The 22322-nt window shown below is 43.5% G+C and overlaps 1 protein-coding gene and 1 long non-coding RNA gene across 11 annotated transcripts in view; one reads left to right on the top strand and one right to left on the bottom strand.

Moving 5' to 3' along the window:
* LOC130851369 (uncharacterized) overlaps positions 1 to 22322 on the bottom strand; it is a 158605-nt gene that overhangs the window by 88752 nt on the left and 47531 nt on the right. For all 6 annotated transcript variants that reach the window (XR_009053183.1, XR_009053182.1, XR_009053181.1 and 3 more), the window contains exon 3: positions 14376 to 14513. This is a non-coding gene — a long non-coding RNA (uncharacterized LOC130851369). The remainder of the gene's footprint in view (positions 1 to 14375; positions 14514 to 22322) is intronic.
* The window catches only part of AFAP1L1 (actin filament associated protein 1 like 1), a 69796-nt gene that overhangs the window by 3803 nt on the left and 43671 nt on the right, over positions 1 to 22322 (top strand). The gene's annotated exons all lie outside the window — the stretch shown is intronic.

Genomic DNA, 22322 nt, shown 5'->3' with positions numbered 1-22322 from the left:
ATCCTCACATGAGGATAAAATATGGGTACTGATGATACCTTCTTCTTGGAGTTGTTATAAATATTAAATGTATGGAAAATAGTTCAAACGATGCCTAGCATATGAGACCCATTCAGTAAATGCTGGCTATTGTAATAATTACAGTCTTTCTTTAATCAGACTCAACATAATAAAATTCTGTTGGCCCCAAGCTGGTCAGATTCTGAAGACACCTTTTGAGTCCCTACTCTGTTTTAAGAACAGGGCTAGACAACTTTGTATACAACTCAAAGACAGGGACCATGTAATCTCTGTATCCTTGGAGCTCCTTCATGGTGCTTGTCTCTGGAAATCCATCTCTGATGTGCAATAACTAAACTACATGACAGGTGTTTCTGAGTGGCTCATAAATATTAATACATAAGGCCAACATGTCTATTTTCTCTTATTTATTCTATTTGCCGACTGACTATGGTTGTGTCTTCACAATTTTGCTTTTGTGAACTTTCTAGTCTTCTCAAGCCATCTTTGCTTTAAAGTCTTTGGTCTAAATTTTCTCTAATTTTTAATACACCTTCTTAATGTCCAAGGTTGTATCTGATATGCCTAACTCATATGATGCAATCAATTTCCTTCCCCAAATTTCCTTTCCTTTCTACTTCACAACTAGTTCTTTTTCAATTAGTTGCATTCAACCCAAGATGGGAGTTTCTTTTGCTGAATTATATTCTCTGGGAGATCATATTGTCTCCCGGGCAACTCAAGATATAATCTGAAGCTCTGCTTTTCATTAAATGAGATTTTTATTATTCAAGAGATGCTAGAAGAATCCACTCATGCCTTGCCTTTGTTGGACCAGCTTTGAGATCTATACTAGGAAAGCCACATCTTCCCTATCTGTGGCTTCCATTGGCCAAGTAGCCCACAGCCATTCCTATGATGAGCTCCCCTCCATGGCTGTGAATTCCTATACCTCTTCCCTGACATCTGAGTTCATTCTCTACTCCTATCAATTACTGTTCTTCTGAAAGGAATATGCACCCATATTCATGTTTTCCTTCCAGACATGTTCCATAAGGTCATCTTTGTCAGCCTGGAGACTCAGTAGAGCCGAGTGGTTCAGAGAATGGACAAACTTAGGTTTTAACCACAACTTTCTAGCTGTATGATCTTGTATGAATTGGGTAAATTATTTGATTTCTCGGAATGTCAGTTTCATTTCATTTGGAGTGTCATGGGAAAAGGTAATGCATGTAAGCTAGCACTTAGGAAACATTCAGACAGATGTTACATTTCTCAAATACAATTACCTGGGTTTTAGCCACACACTGCAATGGGTGTGTGTATAGGACTTAACCTTACTCTCTTCCCTGTAGAGGCTTCTGCTGGTCACTGGGCACCACTTCCATCCACTTGTCCCACTCAGGGTTTTTTCTGCCTCTCCCTCAACTATCAGTTTCAAACCCCACTTCTCACATGGGTGAGTACCCTGCCAAGTAAGTTCCTCCTTCCCAACTCTCTGCCAAGAGCCTATTATTATTTCATTCTGATCTTTGGTTCGGAAAAACAACCCTGTTTTTGGATACCATTAGCTTCTCATACCCTTCTTACCCTTCTAAAAAAACCTTGCAATTGAACAGAAAAATAAAACACCACCACCACACACACAAACTGCAGCCTCCTGTTTCCTCCCACACACTTCTTTCCCCCCCTGCAGTCTCACTTCCAACCACAATTGCTGAAAGCCCTCTCCTAAAGGTCACAAGCAGCTTCCATTTTGTCTAATTTTTCACCTCTTCCCAGTCCCATCTCCTGGGCTTCTCTGTAGCTCTCACCCTCTACTTTTTTCTAAATGGATTCTCCTATTTGCAAAGATGGAGAAAGCATGGATTTTGGAATCAGACAAACCTAGGTTAAATAACCACTTCTCCATCCATCTGCCAGAAGCCTTTTCTGCCTCTCCTTCCACCACCTCCAATTCCACTGCCATAGGTGCTCGTAGCCTCTGGGCTTCTCTTGCTCTAAGACAAGTGACCCAACTAAGTCTTGTTCCACTAGTCTGCAAAGCTGGAAGAATGACACCCAGAATTGGGAGACTGCAATGTAGTAATATTTGCCCAGCACCCAGTGCCTGGCCCATGATAGGTGCTTACTAATGGTTATCTCCCATCTTTTCTCTAGCTGTTTCTTCTTTGATGGCTCTTGCCCCTCTCTCCCCACCACCTCAGCCCTCTCTCTACACTCACTCCTGCAGACAACCAAGCCGCTTTAAGAGGGCTATTCTCAATGTCTATCTTAGCCACGAGTGGAGCTCTGTTCCTGTGCTAGCTCCTGCGTGTGGTACGTCGCCATTTGGAAGTCAACTCAACCTCCGAGTCACCCAATTTTGAACTCATTCACCACCAAATCAGATTACCCGTCCTGTTTCTCTGTTAACAGCACAAACACATGAGGAGCTATTGAAGGAAATAGGACTGTTTATAAGACTAAATTTGAAGGGGGGACATGGGATCAGTTCTCAAACTAGCTGTCCTGTAGAAGAGGTCACAGACTCTCCAGAAGGCTATACGAGAGGTTAAACAGAGACCAACTGGGGCACAATCTTGGAGAAGCAAACAAATGAAAAGAACTATTCGGTGACAGAGTAGGAGGTGCCGAGGGACATAATGAAGCAGAGCTTGAGTGGCCACAGATCAGGGGAGCCCCAGAATGGCCCCTGTGGGGACCACAGCAATATGTAAGTTAAAACAACTGTCACTCAATTCAAAAGGTTTCCACAGGCATGACCCTTTTGCAAACTATAGAGAATAAGACTTGTAGGAGCATATACTTCACCCTAAAGCATTCATCATTTATTCAGATGTATAATACATCATAGCTTTTAATGGGACATGAATTATCTATGCTTGTGGATAAAATCTGGGAAGAAGAAGGCCTGATGCAGTTAAAGACATTTATTTAAAACTATAGATCTGATCATGCTTAGACTCTTTAGTGGTTTCTCACTACTCTTAGGATATAGACTACAATCCTGGTGGTGACCCTCAAGGGCCCGCCCTGCCTGTCACCAACTCACTTTGGGCCCCTGCCCATCTCTTACTGTGGACGCTCCTCACACTGGCCTTTGTGCCTTCACCTGGTTAATTCCATCCTGCTCATCCTCAGCAATCTACTCAAACACTACCTCCTCAACATAACCTTTCCCTGTCTCCCAAGATACATCCCCCATTACAGGTAACCCTAGCAGGCATACTTCTCATTGGTTGCTCTCTTCACAGTTATGATTAATTATGGGAACGAATTAGCTGTTACTGTGAGTTCTGTGAGCACAGCATCCTTCTTACCTTGTTCACGGTTCTTTTCCCAGCACCTAACGTAATGCTTTGCACATAGCGTATGTGCAAAAATGTCTGTTGAAAGGATGAATAAATAAAAGAAAAAATACAAAATTCACAGAGTAGAGTTGGATATGGCCACTTTCAGCTCCAAGATTTTCCATTTCAATAATTCCTATTTTAAGGACAGAAACATAGACTTCGTCATTATTTGTTTCCTTTGCTTTCATCCTTTCTGCAGTCAGACTCCCAATCCTCTTGACTGTCCTTGGAAAATGTATTTTGTTTTTTTGTTGTTGTTGTTTGGTTTGTTTTTTTTTAATTAATTTATTTATTTTATTGGCTGTGTTGGGTCTTTTTTGCTGTGTGCAGGCTTTCTTTTGTTGCGGTGAGTGGGGGCTCCTCATTGCCATGGCTTCTCTCATTGTGGAGCATGGGCTCTAGGCACGTGGGCTTCAGTAGTTGCAGCACATAGGCTCAACAGTTGTGGCTCACGGGCTCTAAAGCGCAGGCTCAGTAGTTGTGGCGCACGGGCTTAGTTGCTCCGCGGCATGTGGGATCTTCCCGGACCAGGGATCGAACCCATGTTCCCTACATTGGCAGGCGGATTCTTAACCACTGCGCCACCTAGGAAGCCCTGAAAAATGTATTTTGGATGGCTTCTTCTCCTGTATGCTGTCATCTTCTATAGGAGCTTCCTGTTTCTACTCTTGCCTGTCCAACCTCCCTTAAGGACCGCTCTCTATCTGTCTAAAGCAGTTCTCTCATCCAGCTGGGCCCAAAATCATCTCCTAGGGAACCTACTGAAAATATACCCCCAGAGGTCTGATCAGTGGGTCTGGAGTGAGGTTTGGGAATGTGTACTTTTTATAAAGTTCACAGGTGAGTCTGATGTGCTCACTGTTCTAGTGCACTGGTTTATCATGACCTTTGACCTTGCTCAAACACCTTCCTCGATTCCCTGTTACTTGCTCTAACAGTGGCTTTCACACTTTTCAACCAAGTGAAACTCTAGGGTTTGGGTCCGTTACCCAAAGTGTCTTCTAAAAGCTTGAAATGTCTCATTTTATCTAAAGCCAAAGAAATTGTATTATCATCCATAACAAACCTGAACAAACACACCCCAAAAAATCTTTGTGCAGTGGACTTCTAGAGACACACTGTCTTTTTCTCAGGGCTTCTTCCCTATCCCCACCCTGTCCTCTGCCATGGACTCCCAGGGTATATGAACTCTGGCCTGAGAAGACAAACCTCCAATAAATGTGCCGGCACACAGTGCCAGCAGGGAAATGAATCTGGACATAGAAGCAGAAATCCCACATCCTAGCCCTGGCTCAGCCATTCACTTCTGCAGTAGAAGTACAAATACTTTTATAAAGCTTTTAACTTCTAGAAACCTTTTCACATTCACCAGTTGTGTCCATTTCCACATAGTGTCAGGGTTGTTGATCATGGAATGCTTCCTTCGGAGCATGGGCAACCTCTGGTAATGATACGTGTTCTCACTCAGCAGTCGTCCACGGCGGGGGGGGGGGTGGTGGATCACTCTGGGCCAGAAGGAACCTGCGTAATAGCAGGAATACTCAAACAGAGAACTGACCACCAAAATCCTTTCTCTGGGACCTTTTCAGCCTTGAGTTTCTCTTCTACGACTACTCTTAACTCTGCCAAAAGCCTTGTGAAGTGGTCAGCTGAGACATTCTCCCCATTGGACAGATGCCAAGACTGAGGTTCGAAAAGATGACTCTGCTATTCCCTCTCCCTGAAATAGACCACTCAGCATCACTTCCATGAAAATAACTGCCACATCTTCCCTTGACCTTCCCTCTGACTCTGGGTTCCCACTGCCCTCCTCAGTCTCAGCTTTTAGAAGTGTGTATTGTACTAACTTAAATGCCTCCTCTGTGTATATAGGAAGCCTGTGCTCTGAGGCTGTCTCTACATCTCATTTCCAGTGTCTAGCACATAGAAGATATTTAATAATAATATCCAACTGAACGCTCACCTTGAGTCAGGCAGTTAACATAGGTACACTGAACCATTTAATCCTCTCAACAATCATGAAGTTGATGCAGTTTGACTTTCATGTACATAAAATATGCCATTAATTTTACTGGGGGAGAAATTCCATCCAAAAATGTTGCCAGCAGTTGTGAGTGGAGAGTGTCTGTACAATGTGTAGCTTTTATTTTCTAAAATCACAGCTAGGGCGTGTATATTAATTATAAAGATGTAAATACAACTTTGTATTAAAAATTTTGTAATTTATGGCAAAATCTGGTTCTGTGGTAGACTAATAAGTACAGTCCCTGTGAAAGCATGTTTGTGGCCCATGTCATTGTGTGGATACATAGATAATTTAAAGTTTTTGATATATTAGTAATATTTATCTTCCCTGAGCCCTGCAGTCTTACCACAGTTACCTCCCAAAAGAATCTGATGGAATGTTCATCATGATTTTGCCATCTGTTACATTTTGAGTTTATTTACTGTAATTTATTTTCAGTACATACTTTAAAATGTGCTGTATATGTAGTTTTTAAAAATCCCCATCTTACAGATGAAGAAATTGAGGCTTAGAAAGGTCTATTTATTTACCCAGGCCCCTCCAAACCTAAGTTCTTTATCATTGCCCTCCACAGCTTCTCAAGTGGAGAGGGGCATTCTCCAAGAGATCAATTATGTGAAGGACTTGCCAGATAAGCCACAGGGACTTACTAGGTAAAGATTTCAAGGTGGGAAGCAGGGAGGGAAAGAGGATCTAAATTCCAGGATGGACACCTTCCATCAATGAATGGGCCAGGCAGCTGGTGTGAGATTTTGTTTCTTACCCTTTACACTCCTCCCACTGTGGCCCTTGGAGTTCTGGTGTTTAGAATTCAAGAACATGCATTCTCCTGGAATTGGCAAACAGCCTGCTCCAGGAGGGCCCAGGAAGGGTTTGTCCTCCATCTAAAATTCCACTCAGGGAATCCCAGCCTCACCCCAAGTGGGGGTGGAGATGCAGAGCCTGCCAGGCCTGATTCTTCTCCCTGCACAGCTGTCAGGCTGCAGAAGGGGCAGAATGTGGCACCACATTGCAGTCATTCCAGCTCTAGGGAATTTACCGACAGTACGTCCCACAGGAGGCAAGCTCAGGGGCTTTTTATAGCACTCTAAGAACCTAGGGAAAACTGATCTCCTGAGAGGGAGAAGTGGGGCACGTGTCTTTTCCAGGCACCATTCCCTCAACCGTAATCTCAGATGCCTGCAATCCAAATCAGGGTAAGGGTCACAGCTAAGTGAGCAGGGTGGAGCAGTGGAAGCATGCTGTCTGGTGGACAGGGATTCCAACCAAATGCAGTTCCTTGAATCTCCTCCTTGGGCTTCAATTTCTTCACCTGTCAGGTTGAAGTATTTATTATAGCACAGGTATCAGCACACCTCAGCTGGTAGACCAAATCCAGTCCACCACGTCTTTTTGCAAATAAAGTTTTATTGGCACACAGCCATGCCCATTCACTATGTATTGTCTATGGCTGCTTTCCTTCTGTAAGAGTGGAGTTGAGTAATTGCAACAGAGGCCCACATGTGACCTGAAAGCCTAAAATATGTACTATCTGGTCCTTTATGCAAAAAGGTAAAGGACCTTACCCTTTATATCTGGTCCTTTGTCAACCCCTGGATTAAACTGTAGCAAATTAGGGAGTGTCTGCCTGGAGCACTGTGGTGAAAAGGATTCTGAGGGTGTGTCCAGGCTGAGGAATGAAGCACTGTCCTTAGATCATACAAGAATATGTATTCAAGATTATTGTTGGAAAGGCCTCAGAATGCCATTTACCAGTGTTTTTGAAACTACTTTTAGTCTCAGAATCCTTTTGCAAATAAAATCTTAAGCAAAGAGTTGCTCTAGGGGAAGTGGGAATGAAAATGCTGAGTACAGTCCACTCTGCTTTCCTACTCCCAAGGCAGCCCCTAAAGAAGCCTCCCAGATCCCAAAGCTCCATCTGAAGAACATCTGAAAACCACCTATCTAATTTCATGCCTCTCACTTTACAACTAGAGAAACTGAGGCTCAAGGGGCGATCTCTTGCCTAAGGTCACATGATGGACTCCCAGTCAGCTTTCCCCAGAACCACTAATGTGGTCATGAGGTGTCAGTAGAGCATGGACATAGTTCTGCTGGGGAGAAAACCCGCCCACTGGCCTTAGGGGCCTCAGGGCTGCCATTTGTATATGATTGGCCTGACATGCCCTTGCTGACCCAGCAATCCCCACGGGTTCAAGGCTGGGGCATTGCTGACACCTGCCCATGCTTCACAGTGATTTACTCAAGGCTTTGGAGCCCTTTTTCTGAGACTACAAGAATCAAAAGAAAAAAATCAAAATTGAACTGGACCATATTTTTTTAAATATTTCATTGATACCAAGACATATTTTTAAAATCAGAACATATCTTAAATTTGATATATTAATTTGTTCATTTTTCTGAGTTTTTTTTTTTCCAAAAAGCTGTTACTTAGTAGATAAAATATCTCTAAATCACTGAAATCATAGAATGGGGAAATTATGATAATTTATACTAATGCTTTCTTTTGAAGATAGAATCAGATTTATTCATTTATAGAATAAATATTTATTCTTCCTGCCCATTCTTGTTGAAAGGTTTGTGAAGAGTAGATCCAGCTGATATGAAACCAAGAAGGATTTTTTTTTTTTAGCTTTATTTGAACCAAGAAGAAAACTGATCTAGGAGTGTGCTGGGAAGCCAGAGGGACCGATCACATTTCCTCACCTCCAGCCAGAACCAGCTGTAGCTCTAAGGGGTAATAGAGGGGAAGCGTAGGGTCCCTGCACCCCAAATCTGCTAGTGAGGCAGAGAAACGAAGACTCTGCCACTAATGCCTGTGACATGAGGTCACATCTGGTTGGTGTCCATCAAAGAGAATACGTAAAGACCCAGAAGACTCAAGGGGCACTTTCTAGCCAGGAACCTCAGAAACACTGGTGGAATGGCATTCTAGGTGGAGAAAATGGCAGAGTAGAAAGAAGAGAGGCACAGAAGCCGTGCTCAGGGTACAAATTGGTCAGAGTGCTTACAATGAGAGTGTGACTGGAAACTAATAATAGAGGCAGCGTAACGTGGGAGCTGAGTGCACTGGCTGCAGTGTCAGGTTGCCAGGGTTTGAATCCCAGCTCTACTCCTTCCACTTAATCCCAAGTCTCAGTTTCTTCAACTAAAAATGGAGATAACAATCTCCTGTCTACCTATGGGGGATAACTGGATTTGTACAGAGAAAGCACTCAGCATTCACGAAGCATACAATTTAAAAAAAATAACTAATGTTTAAACTGCAGGTCAATAAATGAACACCATTCTTTAAAAATCAGAATGGATGCCAAGTTCTCTCTCTGCTGCTTTCCCTCTCACTTTTCGCCTGCCCATCCTGGGAAGGGATGGAATTACAGAGGGAATGAGGATAAGCCACAGGGAGTACAGGGAGCATGTGAAGATCTTTCATCATCTAATTCACAAAGGAAACTGGTGTCTAGGCCCTGGGGAGCTACTGACGAGGCCCGAGCAGGGGTGGGTTATGCTATGTGTTGCCATTTGGGGGAAATTAAAGCTCACATCAGAGTAGAAGGGGAGAGACTGGAGAGAGGGGACCAGTTAGGAACTGCAGCAAATACTGCAGGTGAGCAGCAAGTTGTGTAAGATTAACTCACCTTCATGTTTAAGAACATAGAAACATAAAACTTCACACTCTGTCCATTTTCAAATAGAGTTAAGTGTGTAAAATTGTTGATCTAATGGGAGAGCAGAGGGGACATCTGTCTGGGGTTCTTCGAGACTCAAGACATTCATTCCCAGGAACTTCAACCATCATTTTCTTGATCCAGCTCCCAGCCCTGGAGACAGGAATCAGCCTAGGCATCTCCCAAAGCCTGCTTGAGGTGGCTGGGCTCCCTGTGGGCTGCATTCACAGGGGTCTGGCACATAACATAATCCAAGATTAGCACTGGAAGGCTTTTGCAGACAAGGGGAAAGAAGGAAGAGAGGGAAGAGGATGGCCCTCCCACCTGGCCAGCAGTCAAGGTGGCCATTCTGAGCCTAACCTTTAGCCTCCCACCTAGAATGCCTAGACTAGCCTCTGGATGATGCTTGAATCCCCTGTAAGTACTAACAACAGCAACAACATTAATAGTAATAATCAACCTTTGCAGAAGGTTTCATATGTGCTTGGCACAGAGCTTAACACTTTTCATACATTATCTCCCTTTCTATTCACCACAACCTTCTGACATGATTGTTCTCATTACCTCTGCTTCACAGATGAGAAAACTGACGTCAACTGCCTGGGGTCACTGGGCTAGGAAGGCCAAAGCCCAGGTGTGATTCTGCGTGTTTTTCACCCCAGTCACCCAGTGTCACAGTTACCCACTATACTAATTCATCCCCGTGTTCCTGCCAAGAGGCTGTCCACCTGGGCCTAGCCCCTCTTGGAAGGGACATCAGGCTCTCTTCTTAGTTCAGATTTCTGGAGAGTTCCTATCTATAGTGAATCTAATACTATGGTCTTGGAGTGGCCACCGCTGTTGCAGGACTGCCCTCCAGAGCCCCAGTGAACAAGTCTGCCCCACCTTCCCTCTTCCCCATCCCCATGAGCCCTTCTGCTCTTGGAGATGGCTGTCACAGGCAGGATTAATAGCCCCCTCCCTAGTCTGTGGTTGTTTCTCTGAATTCGGGCTGTTAGTTAATCCCTCTGCAGTGCACCTGTTGTGTCCATTATGGTACTGGGCACTGGGCAGCAATGGCAGATATTAAATCAGGCATCATCTCTACTCTCACAGTTCACACTTTAATGGAGGACACTGAACAAACTGCTCTGGAGGCTATAACGGGGACCTCACCTATCCAGAAAGGCAGGATGGGCCTCCTGGAGAAAGAGGCCTCTAAACCAACTGTCAAAGAATAAGTGAGCACTATCTGGGGAGTAGGGGAGATTTTAAATAATAACAGTAGTTAATTTGGTATGTATCAGGAACTGTTCTGAACAGTCCATATAACACTTCACTGGACCCTAATGACAGCCCTGTAAGGTGTAAGCATTATTATTATCCCCGTTATTCAGATGAGGTGACACAGAGAAGTAACTTGCTCAGGGTCACACAGCTAATAGTGGGTAGTAGCTAGACAACAAGCCATGCAGAAGAAACACCACAAGCAAAGAGTAATGGGGTCAGGGGTCAGGCCTCAGATATTGAAAATAATAATAATAATATTCTTTAAATTCCACTGAACAGAACAAAGATAAATACATATATACAAAGAAAGATAAACACTCTGTTCTCATTAGTGCAGCCTGAGGCCTCTATTGACGATTTTCTGATTCTTTAATCACACTAAGGTTTCTGTGCACGGATTGTCAACATAATCCTTGCCTTTCCGAATAGGGATGCTATTCAGTCTCATCTCTTGAATCCTACAGAGGTTACTTTTGTTTGATGGGGGGGAGGGGAGCAGATGGCACATAGATCATTAATCACAATGTACCAATTTACAAAATGTCAGTTTACAGAGTGCTCTCACTTTTCACAGACATTGTAAGATTTGAGTCTCACAACAGGCCTGAGAGGTAGATAGGGCAGTTGCCATCACCCCACTTTAATGCTGAGGAAATTGAGGCTCAACGGCATGAAGCAGCTTGCCCAAGGCCACAGAGCCAATAAGTGTGGAGCTGGAGCTTGAGCCCTGGGCGTTTGGCTCTAGCTCCTGTGTTTTCTCCTCTACACCAAAACACAGTGTACAGCAGGGGCCAGAAAGATGCAAACCTGGCACCTATGACCGCCAGCAAGTTCCTTAGCCTCTCTAGGCCTCAGTTTCTTATCAGTAAAACTGGAATAAGAAGAGCTCCTACAATACAGGGTTGCTGCAAAGATTAAATAATGCAATAGGCACAGAGTGTTAGGCATGAAGAATATTCCCACAATGGAATATCATACAGCACAATGAATGAACACAATGACAGGCAACAATATGGATAAACCTTAGCAGTATCACAGTAAAGAAAAAAGTCACAAAAGATTGCCTATAGTATTATGCCCTTTTATAAAGTTTAAAACAACTAAAATTTTTTATGGATATATCTAGTTGCAATCTACAAGGGAAAACAAGGATGTGATGAATACAGCATTCAGGATGGCAGTTAGGTTGCAGGGGGGCAAGCAGAAGCACAAAATCATAGTTAGATGTATGATATCGTCCAGATCCAGGCTTTTGCTTGGAATGGTAGATTTGTGGGTACTTACTACATTAGCAAAAATAACTGATTATATACATAAATAACTAAATAAAAGTGGAGCATGCATGGACCAGTGTCTCATGAAGCAAGGATAAGGATTAACCCAATTTTTGTCCACATGAGGTCCTAATTTATAAAAAGAAATTAAAGTGTTAGGCCCAGTACCCAGATTGTAATTAGTGTTCAATAAATGTTCACTATCATCCTTGGATATCTTTATTATTAACTGCATTACTTGCAAACCCCTAGCCAGACATCTTCAATGTCTGTCCCAGGCTATTGGTGAGATGGGTCTTCAAACTCAAACTTCTCAGAAGCAGAAAGCCCAGCTCCATCTAGGCCACAGAGCAGGCACCCATCGTGTGAATGGACACCAGTGCGGAATGTTCTTGAGGGGCTCACTGCTGGTCCCATCAAGCTTTGGAGGTAGGGAATCTCTGTTAGAAGAACGTGGCCAGAGGAATTATGATGCAGCAATTGGAAGCTGAGGCCCTAGATTTAGGTCTAGTTTGAATCTTGGTTCTGCTTGCCTTGTGCCTTTAGACAAACAACTGTGCCTCTCAATGCCTTACTTGGTTCATGTGTAAAACAGAGGGTAAAGAACAGTAACTACCTCATAGGCCCATTATGAGAATTAAATGAGGTAATCCATGCAAAATGCTTAGCGTAACAACTGGAACATCACTTAAGAGCTCAAATATACTACCTGCCTTTATCATTGGGTATCCCAGGCCACTCCCTTTCGTGAAAGAGGTGGTAGGGACCACTGCAAACGGAAACAGCTGCCATCTTGTGTGTGAGGGGTGAGCATGTGTCACAGTTTTCCACTTCCTCCTGGAACCATTTCCTTTGTGAGCTAAACAGGGAGGAATCTGCACACAAAGGAACAATTCTGGGAGAGCCCAGACCCACAGCCAAAAGTTATTTCCTCAGGAGTCGGTGGCTTGTCCCACCCCCTCCTGTCTGGAACTGTCTTGATGAGAGGGAGCTATCGTTTCCCTGGCCACCCAGGGCTGAGAAACAAGGTGTCCAGAACAAGAGCTGTCCTGGTGGGTGACAAGACCTGGGCAGACTGCACTATCCAGTATGGTAGCCACTAGCCACATGTGGTTAATGAGCACTTGAAATGTGGCGAGTGCAAGTGCTGGTGCAATTAAATTTTAAATTGTATTCTGTTGTAATTTATTTAAATTTAGGTACCCATATGCGGGCAGTGGCTACTATATTGAGTAGCACAGACAAAGAGTATTTCCATCACTGCAGAAAGCTCTGTTGGACAGTGCTGGTCTAGAAGTACAGAACAATGTTGAGAATAGTGTTTCACCACTAACAGAATGTCTACTGTTGGTTTCTAATAAGTGCTATTTATCTAGAGTAATGTTATAATGAATACAAACACAAAATATCTACAGTGATTTATAGCTTTTAAAGCATTTTTAGTGTATTTGTGCTTAATCCTTTAACAAATCCTCCACTATTTTGTAGCTGAGAAAACAAACTGAGAGTTCAGTTGTAATTTGCAGAAGTCACCAACTACCAGTGGCAGAGCCTTGACTTTTGTCTCCAAATTCCCTGTTCTGTTGATTTTATCATTTAATGGCCACTGTAACATCTTCACCAATGATCTCATGTTATAAACATCAAAGTGTACCAATCAATTAAGAAAAAGGTTGTGAACCTAACTGGGAAAAGAATTTAAAAAAGAATAGATACATGTATATGTATAACTGAATCACTTTGTTGTACAACTGAAACTAACACAACGTTGTTAATCAACGATACTCCAATGTAAAATAAAAAGCTAAAAAAAAAAAAAAGACCTAGGCAGAGCTGCTGCTCAAAAGGCCATTAAGATGCAGGGTTTCCCTGAGCCTGTCACCCTGGCTCAACTCCCAGGAAGTGAGTCACCCCAAAACATCCCCACAACCTGCTTCCCCACTAACCTGCAATCTCTGTGACCTCTTGCCTCCCTGTCTTCCCGAAACAAGAGTACATCAGAGAATTGTGCTACAGAGGAACATGTCCATCCCCAATAAAAATCCCCCCAGTTTACAAACCCTACCCCACCATTCCCCGTTTCCCCTCCCACAAACCTGCACATGGGGATTCTAAATCCCTGCTTACAGAACAGGAAAATGATGCTCAGAGGGGCTGACCAACTGACCCCAGATTCCACACTAGCAAGTGGGAGGAGTTAGAACCCAAACCAGATACTCTTCTATCAAATTCCAAATCTTCTACTCTTCTTTACCACCTCCCTGGGGATTCTGGGTTTCTCTCCCAGAGAGTCAAAACTGTACTATTCTCTTCAGCATAAAGGATATTCAGTTTCCTGCATAAGCTGTAATTAACACACACAAAAGCCTTTCAAGGTGACCTCGCCACCCCCTCTGCCTCCCTCACACAGGAGCTATATTTAACTCCTGGAAAGCAGTCAACACACAGCAGTGGTTTTGCAGCTGGGTCTCTTTGCTGCTCCCTTTCCATTCTTTTCCTGCCCGCATGAACCATGGTCTTCCCTGTACGAGCTGGGACAACAGGAAGTGTTTGTTTTAGTGATCAACAATGCTAGTCCAACCAGTGAGGTCCCCTCCAATGTCCTGCCCACTGTTTGGCCTTCATTTGGACTCAGAGAAGTGACTGTAAATTCAGAGGAAGGAAGTGAGACATCTCCATGGCCCCAGATAGGTAGATTTGCAGTAACTTGGAAGAGACTGTGGGCAGGAGAAGGAGAGATCTCTGTACCCTCAAAGTGAAAGGGCAATTCCACCAGCCTCACCTATGTGTCTGCGGGCCTCTCAGCAGAGTTAATCCAGGGCTTAACACCGATGGAAGCAGCATCCTGAAGGAGCACTGGGAGAGGCATCACCAGGTAGCCTCAGTATTCTTCCCATTCTGCAGTCCTCAGTTCCCATACCTGTAAGAATTAAATTATGTAAATAACACATGTAAATCTCTTAAAGCAGAGTATGACATATAATAGTAAAGGAAGAGTAATGTAAATAGCTAACATTTATTGAATACTTACAATGTGCCAGACACTGTTTCAGGCACGTTCTCATGTACTAGGGCCCATTCCCATTGCTAAGGTAGATATGCTCATAGGTCACCAATGATATACATTGGGCAGTTATATAAGTGTCCCAAAGCTGCACGGCTAGAAAATGGGGAACAAGATTAACTCAAGTAGTTCATATATTAATGTTAATTATTATTTATATGTTAGGGTTAAAATCACATTACTAAACCTATTGGCAGCCATATTCACACGAGGGAAACAAGTTCCACCAAATAGGGTTTGGGGAGCTTAGCCACGTGAGAAATGGGGCTTCTGCTCCCTTTTGTGCCCTGGGGCGTTTTGTTACTTGTTTTTTGTGAGGGTTTGGGGGGGTTTTTTTGTTTGTTTGAGCATCTTTTTACTATCCTGAGTCACCATGAGGACAGACATGGTTTGCTTTTTTCTTTAAGAACTTTTATTGCGATACAGTTAACAGACAATAAACAGCATATATTTAGAGTGTACAATTTGGTATCCCAATCTCCCAATTCATTCCCCCCCAACCATCCCTGCTTCCCCCACTTGGTGTCCACATGTTTGTTCTCTACATCTGTGTCTCTTATTTCTGCCTTGCAAACCGGTTGACTTGTACCATTTTTCTATAGTCCACATATATGTGTTAATATACGATATTTGTTTTTCTCTTTCTGACTCACTTCACTCTGTATTACAGTCTCTAGGTCCATCCATGTCTCTACATATGTCCCAGTTTCATTGCTTTTTACAGCTGAGTAATATTCCATTGTATATATGTACCACATCTTCTTTATCCATTCACCAGTTGATGGGCATTTAGGTTGCTTCCATGTCCTGGCTATTGTAAACAGTGCTGCAATGAACATTGGAGTGCATGTGGCTTTTTGAATTATGGTGTTCTCTGGGTATATGCCCAGCCGTGGGATTGCTGGGTCATATGGTAACTCTATTTTTAGTTTTGCATGGAACCTCCATACTGTTCTCCATAGTGGCTGTATCAATTTACATTCCCACCAACAGTGCAAGAGCGCTCCCTTTTCTCCACATCCTCTCCAGCATTTACTGTTTGTAGATTTTTGATGATGCCCATTCTAACTGGTGTGAGGTGATACCTCATTGTAGTTTTGATTTGCATTTCTCTAATAAATAGTGATGTTGAGCAGCTTTTCATGTGCCTCTTGGCCATCCGTATGTCGTCTTTAGAGAAATGCCTACTTAGGTCTTCTGCCCATTTTTTGATTGGGTTGCTTGTTTTTTCTGATATTGAGCTGGATGAACTGTTTATATATTTTGGAGATTAATCCTTTGTCTGTTGATTTGTTTGCAAATATTTTCTCCCATTCTGAGGGTTGTCTTTTCGTCTTGCTTATAGTTTCCTTTGCTGTGCAGAAGCTTTGAAGTTTCATTAGGTCCCACTTATTTATTTTTGTTTTTATTTCCATTATTCTAGGGGGTGGATCAAAAAAGATCTTGATGTTATTTATGTCAGAGAGTGTTCTTCCTATGTTTTCCTCTAGGAGTTTTATAGTGACTGGCCTTACATGTAGGTCTTTAATCCATTTGGAGTTTATTTTTGTGTATGGTGTTAGGGAGTGTTCTAATTTCATTCTTTGACATGTAGCTGTCCAGTTTTCCCAGCACCACTTATTGAAGAGGCTGCCTTTTCTCCAATGTATATCCTTGGCTCCTTTGTCATAGATTAGCTGACCATAGTTTATCTATGGACTTTCTATCCTGTTCCATTGATCTATATTTGTGTTTTTGTGCCAGTACCATACTGTCTTGATCACTGTAGCCTTGTAGTATAGGCTGAAGTCAGGAAGCCTGATTCCACCAACTCTGTCTTTCCTTCTCAAGACTGCTTTGGCTATTCAGGGTCTTTTGCATTTCCATACAAATTGTAAGATTTCTTGTTCTAGTTCTGTGAAAAATGCCATTGGTAATTTGATAGGGATTGCACTGAATCTGTAAATTGCTTTGGGTAATACAGAGGACAGACATGGTTTTAAAAATCACATTAACTAGCTGTTAGACTTTATCAACTCTTAGGAAAACTTTGCTTCAAGAATTCACTCATTCCACAAATACTTAAGCAGTTATTCTGTGTCAGGCACTAGCAAAAGCTGGCACTATTCTTACCCTCAAGAAGTTAAGGCTCAAGTGGGGGAAACTGACGTTAATCAGAGAAATACATATTTAAATACAGCCATCCTTTGGTATCTGCAGGCAACTGGTTCTAGGACCCTCTCGGATACCAAAATCCTTGGATGCTCAAGTCCCTCACAGTCAGTCCGATGGGTTCTGCATCCAGGGATCTGGAGGGCCAGTGAAGAGTATAACATTTCACCATGATAAGTACCCACAGCATAAAATAGAGGGAATGTATGTGGTTAAGAGGACATGGGGACTTCCTAGGTGGCGCAGTGGGTAAGAATCTGCCTGCCAATGCAGGGGACATGGGTTCCATCCCTGCTCCAGGAAGATACCACATGCCACGAAGCAACTAAGCCTGCGCGCCACAGCTATTGAGCCTGTGCTCTAGAGCCTGTGAGCCACAACTATTGAGCCCATGTGCCGCAAGTACTGAAGCCCACGTGCCAAGAGCCCATGCTCTGCAACGAGAGGCCACTGCAATGAGAAGCCTGTGCACCACAACGAAGAGTAGCCCTCACTCGCCACAACTGGAGAAAGTCCGTGTGCAGCAACGAAGACCCAACACAGCCAATAAAATAAATAAATATAATTAATTAATTAATTAAAAAAAAAGAGGACATGGAAGGTTTCCATTAAGAAGTTGTGAGTGAGTAGAGGATGGAAGAGGGTCATTAATGGTGAGCAGGAGAAAGGAATTCTGACAGGAAGAGAGAACAGCATTTGCAAAGACCCGGGGTTAAGAGGCTGAGGAACATAGCATAAAGCAGCCTGGAGGGAGTTCTGTCTGGAAGGGCCTGCAGGGTCAGAAGGCCACCAAAGAAAAAGCTCCTGTTTCCTTCCTTCCTCCTACCCAACTATTGAGACCACACCTACCAAGTATTCTGCTTTCCTTTCCAAGGTGAGTTCCCCCTCCTCCTCACTATAATGGGTCATGCCTCCCAAATGTGCTAGGCTGTTAAAACAGTATACTAAAAGCCATCTCTAAGATCATGATCAAAAATTTTTACAGTAATGCACTGGTTCTTTCTCCAGGTAAAGAGCCTTTATGACATGGAAATTGAGTTATTTTGCAGTTGGGAAATGAGAAAGGAAATTTGAGTAAACCAAAAGAAAAACTGCATACCCTTTGTAAAACCACATTCTGACAACTCTTCCCATTTTTCTTTTTTAAATCCTGCTGGTTGCATTTTCTCTGAATTTGATAACAAAGAAGGATGAATTATCTTTGTCCTAAAGAGGCGTGTCAAGTAGTGAAGTGGAGAAAGGAGAAATTGGTTTCCTCCTACTGCTTTGCATTTAATGAAACTGTAACTTGCAAGCTGTTTCCAAGCATTTTTGTAAATTCCAGAGACTAAAAGGTGCCCAGGAATGAGATCACAAGTCAAAAGTGCCCAACGGCTGACTTGGTAGGAGCCCAAACAGAGCTATGATTCCTGTGGTTTGCTGAAGATGAATTATTCACTTGCCTTTTGTCATGGAAATGAGACATTACCTTTGAGATGGCTAAATAAATATGACCTTCCTTGCACTACAACCCATACTGGCTATGGTGAAGGCCTTTTGCTTAAAGGTTTCACTTAGGGATGCGGCTTAGGAACAAGTGGCAGTGCTTTTTGCCTGTGGCTTAAATTTCTGCTCTCTACCACCTCATGTTGATTTCACTTAGGTGGGGAGGGTGAAGGGGCAGAGAGAAAACTGATCTTAGTCTTAGTTGGGTATTCACCAGGAACAATAAGCTAACAATGTTAGATATATTTTTAAGTAGGTTTCTGATTTTACTTCGCAAACGTTTTTGCATCCCAGGGAACAATTATCATCCCTCTTGGGTTTCTTTTCTTTTTTTTTTTTTTCAATTTATTTATTTTATTTATTAGCTGTGTTGGGTCTTTGTTACTGAGCACAGGCTTTCTCTAGTTGTGGCGAACAGGTGCTACTCTTCATTGTGTTGCGCAGGCTTCTCACTGTGGTGGCTTCTCTTGTTGCAGAGCACAGGCTCTAGGCTCGTGGGCTTCAGTAGTTGCGGCATGTGGGCTCATTAGTTGTGGTTCACGGGCTCTAGAGAGCAGGCTCAGTAGCTGTGGCACATGGGCTTAGTTGCTCCACGGTATGTGGGATCTTCCTGGACCAGGGACCGAACCTGTGTCCCCTGCACTGGCAGGCAGATTCTTAACCACTGTGCCACCAGGGAAGCCGCCCCCCGCCCCCCCTTGGGTTTCTGTGCCTGTCTCTCCCACTTGGTAAAAGCATAAAGACTTGTAAACAATGATTAGACTATTTCTTCCTGGCTTTTCCTCATTGGAATTCACCATACCTCCCTAAGGCTCAACTAAACCAAGCAAGATCAATGAAATGTATTCATAATTCTAAATAAAATCTAGTCATAAAAGGCAGCCCTGTCCTGATGCCCTTATCTGCCCGCAGAAAACAGAGATGACCTGGACCAAAAGCAAAGGTGGGAGGGGGGTGGGGCAGGAATTGGTGAAGGAGACTTTTCCTAACTAGGGATGGCAGGGATAGGATTCTGGGTTGCATTACTGCCCCACCAATTTAAAAGATGCTGTCCGTCCACATGGCATGGGTGGGGCTCCTTGGGATGGGAGCACTCTGAGGAAAGGGGCTCTAATGCTTCTGACTGCCAGAACCACCCACGCTCAGTGTCAGGCCCAGGGCCATGAGCAGTCCATGTGGTGGGGCTTTCACGATGTCATCTTGCCCCAGGAACCCCCCTCCTTTGTGCCTAGCACCACACCTGAATCTGCTGGGGGCTTACATACAAATGAAGAGAACATGTTGAGTGCACTGAGCACCATATATATCTGTTCATTTCATCTCTACACTGACCATGCACAGTAGCTACAGTTTTACCCCCAGTGTTTGCAGATGAAGAACTGGATGCTAAGGAAAGTTGAGATATTTCCCCACAGCAGAAAACGGCAGAACTGGGAGGGGGACCCAGATTGTGCACAGCCTGTGCTCTCAGCCACTCTTCTGTGACTTATCAAAGCATCAAGCCTAGTGTAAATTTAACACTAGATATTCATTTTCAATTAGTTGTGTGACCGTAGCTAAGTCAAATAACCTCTTGAACCCTCACTTTCCACATCTTTAAAATTAGAGGGTTGGACTAGGTCATCAAAATATCGTGTTTGATGAATAGATGTTTGCTGGGAATCTACTATGATTGAGACACATATTAAGACATTTCCTCATAAAGCCTGTTACAACAACTATAGCAAATTTGTTGCTAAATACTATCCAGTCAATACCCCGAGTTTGCATAATTCTAGGGTATATTAGGAAGCAGCAGCAACAACAATAATATGGCCTCGCTGATGAGTGCTGGCTCCAGGCACAGCACCAAAGTGCTTTGCAAGCATGACCTTACCTAGTTCTCTCGGCCTATGAGGTTGGGATCCTAGTATTCTCACTATACAGATGAGAAAACCACTGCTCAGTGTTCTCTAATGTGCCCATCTTTGTACGGCTCAGAAATGGCAGTACAAGAATTCCAGTTCACAGACGTCTCACCCCAAAGCCCTAATCACTGTGGTCTTCTAAGCAAGACTCCACATTCCAGCCAGTTACAATCTTCCGTAGGGGCTCTTATTCCCACCTTGACTCTCAGTTATTTCAGAAGGGGATGTCTAATGATAATTTTTTTTTTTTAAGGAATGAGGGAGGTCTTTCCACATTCTTTATGTTCACAGACATGCCCTCTAGTATGTTTTCTGGTGGAGTATTTTTCAGAGGTTGAACCTTGGAATCACCTGGAGTACTCGTTAAAATGCAGATTCCTGGGTCCCAGTACAGGGCCTACTGAATCAGACTCTCAGATAGGAGGTCCAGGAATCTATACTTCCAGCAAACCCCTGGGAGAGGGTATGACCATTTGTCATAAGCATTATATCATTATACGCATATGATTTCTCTCCAAATTAAATTCTTTGATGGTTTAAATCATTGTGGTTTGAATTCTCTGGCGTTAAAGATGTAGGTGCCATCAAAGGCACATTTGTGTTCACCACACCTGAAAGCTAGCTTTGGGGGGAGAGCTCTGTATTGTCTTTAAAGAGTATAGCACAGAAAAAATAAAAATAAAAAAGAGTGGAGCGCTGGCTGAAAGCTTTCTTGTAACCATGATGTGTAAATTTCTCCCTGGGATGACATTCTGCTGGTATGTCAGGTATAAGCTTTGAGCCACTTGTTTTTCTTCTCTGAGATCTACACAGTTGGGGCTCTAAAGTTCAATGGGCCCGGTGGAGAAAGGTCCACTGAGCAGGATTTCAGCCCCACAATAAGGGTCTCTAACCCATCCAGTAAGAGGAACTCCAAGTCAGGAGCCCCAATGAAGGCATGACCCAGCTCAGCAGGTAGACTTTGAGGGGCTGCCATCTCCTCTCCGCCCTACCTGGCCTCCCCTTTTCTGAGCCCAAGTCCTCTGATGGAGGATTCAGGCACAGGGGTGCAAGCTTTGAAGTCAGAGAGCGTGGCCTTCCACAGCTACTGGCTGGGTGACCTCACTTTGCTAAGCCTCCGTTTCCTCTCACATAGAACACAGATACTTGTATAGTTTGTGAGGATTAAATGCGATGGTGCGCATTACAATGGTAACTGCTCAGCTGAAGGAAGGGTTCTTGCCCATTAATGCTACAAGCTGAGCATTCTCCCAGAACTCACACTCCCTCTGCCAACTGCACTTTAGAATCGCTACGTAACTCTCCCTCCTCCACCTGCTGCCTGCCAGTGCCTTCCAGGCTGCGGAAACCAACACCAGTAGGACCAGACAGCTCCTCCCTCCCCATGTGCTTCTCCCAGATTCACTCAGCTCCCTCCTTCGTTCTGTTTGGACTTTTGTGATCACAACTCAGTTAAACGAAAAACACTTAGAAGTCAAGGGCCCATGTTAGGAATCCCATCACGGACCAGGAAAAACAAACAAAAAAAAGTGTTATAAAGCTGGGTACTAAAACTCATGTTTTTAAATGAAGAGAACTCACTCAGAAACTAACTGTTCTTACTTTAGAAGCAGGAGAGCTTTTAGAAGCCAGGATGTTGCCACATGAGGCACTTGCTGATAGCACCAAGAAGAAATCCTTGGAAACTCACAGCCAAAATAGAGATAGAAAGGCAGGTGCACAGGGAGGGAGGGACAGACAGAGAGACAGACAGACTGACTGACTGCCTTAAGGAATACAAAAAGCTTAGCAATCTGAGGTCATTTATTGAAGGACAGCAGTTCTCAAAAAGGTGTGATTGGGGATGGGGATGCTTGTGGGGGGGGGGGTCCCCAAGATCAAACCTGCTTTCATATAGTACTAAGACCTCATACTATAGTACTAATGCCCTCTTCACTCTCATTCTCTTGCGGATACACAGTAGAGTTTTCCAAAGGTTATATGATGTGTGATGATGTGGTAGCTCTGAAAGTTAATAGAATGTGACTATGTATTTTTGTGTTTTGAGTTTTTCTCAATTTTAAGTGCTAATAAAGTCAATACTGAGAGATATAACCCACACAAAACAAAAGCTCTTTAGGGG

The sequence above is a fragment of the Hippopotamus amphibius genome, chromosome 1 (genome assembly GCF_030028045.1).
Source record: "Hippopotamus amphibius kiboko isolate mHipAmp2 chromosome 1, mHipAmp2.hap2, whole genome shotgun sequence".
NCBI lineage: Eukaryota > Metazoa > Chordata > Mammalia > Artiodactyla > Hippopotamidae > Hippopotamus > Hippopotamus amphibius.
Note: the sequence above shows the minus strand (reverse complement) of the source record. Positions and strands in the feature narration are given on the sequence as shown.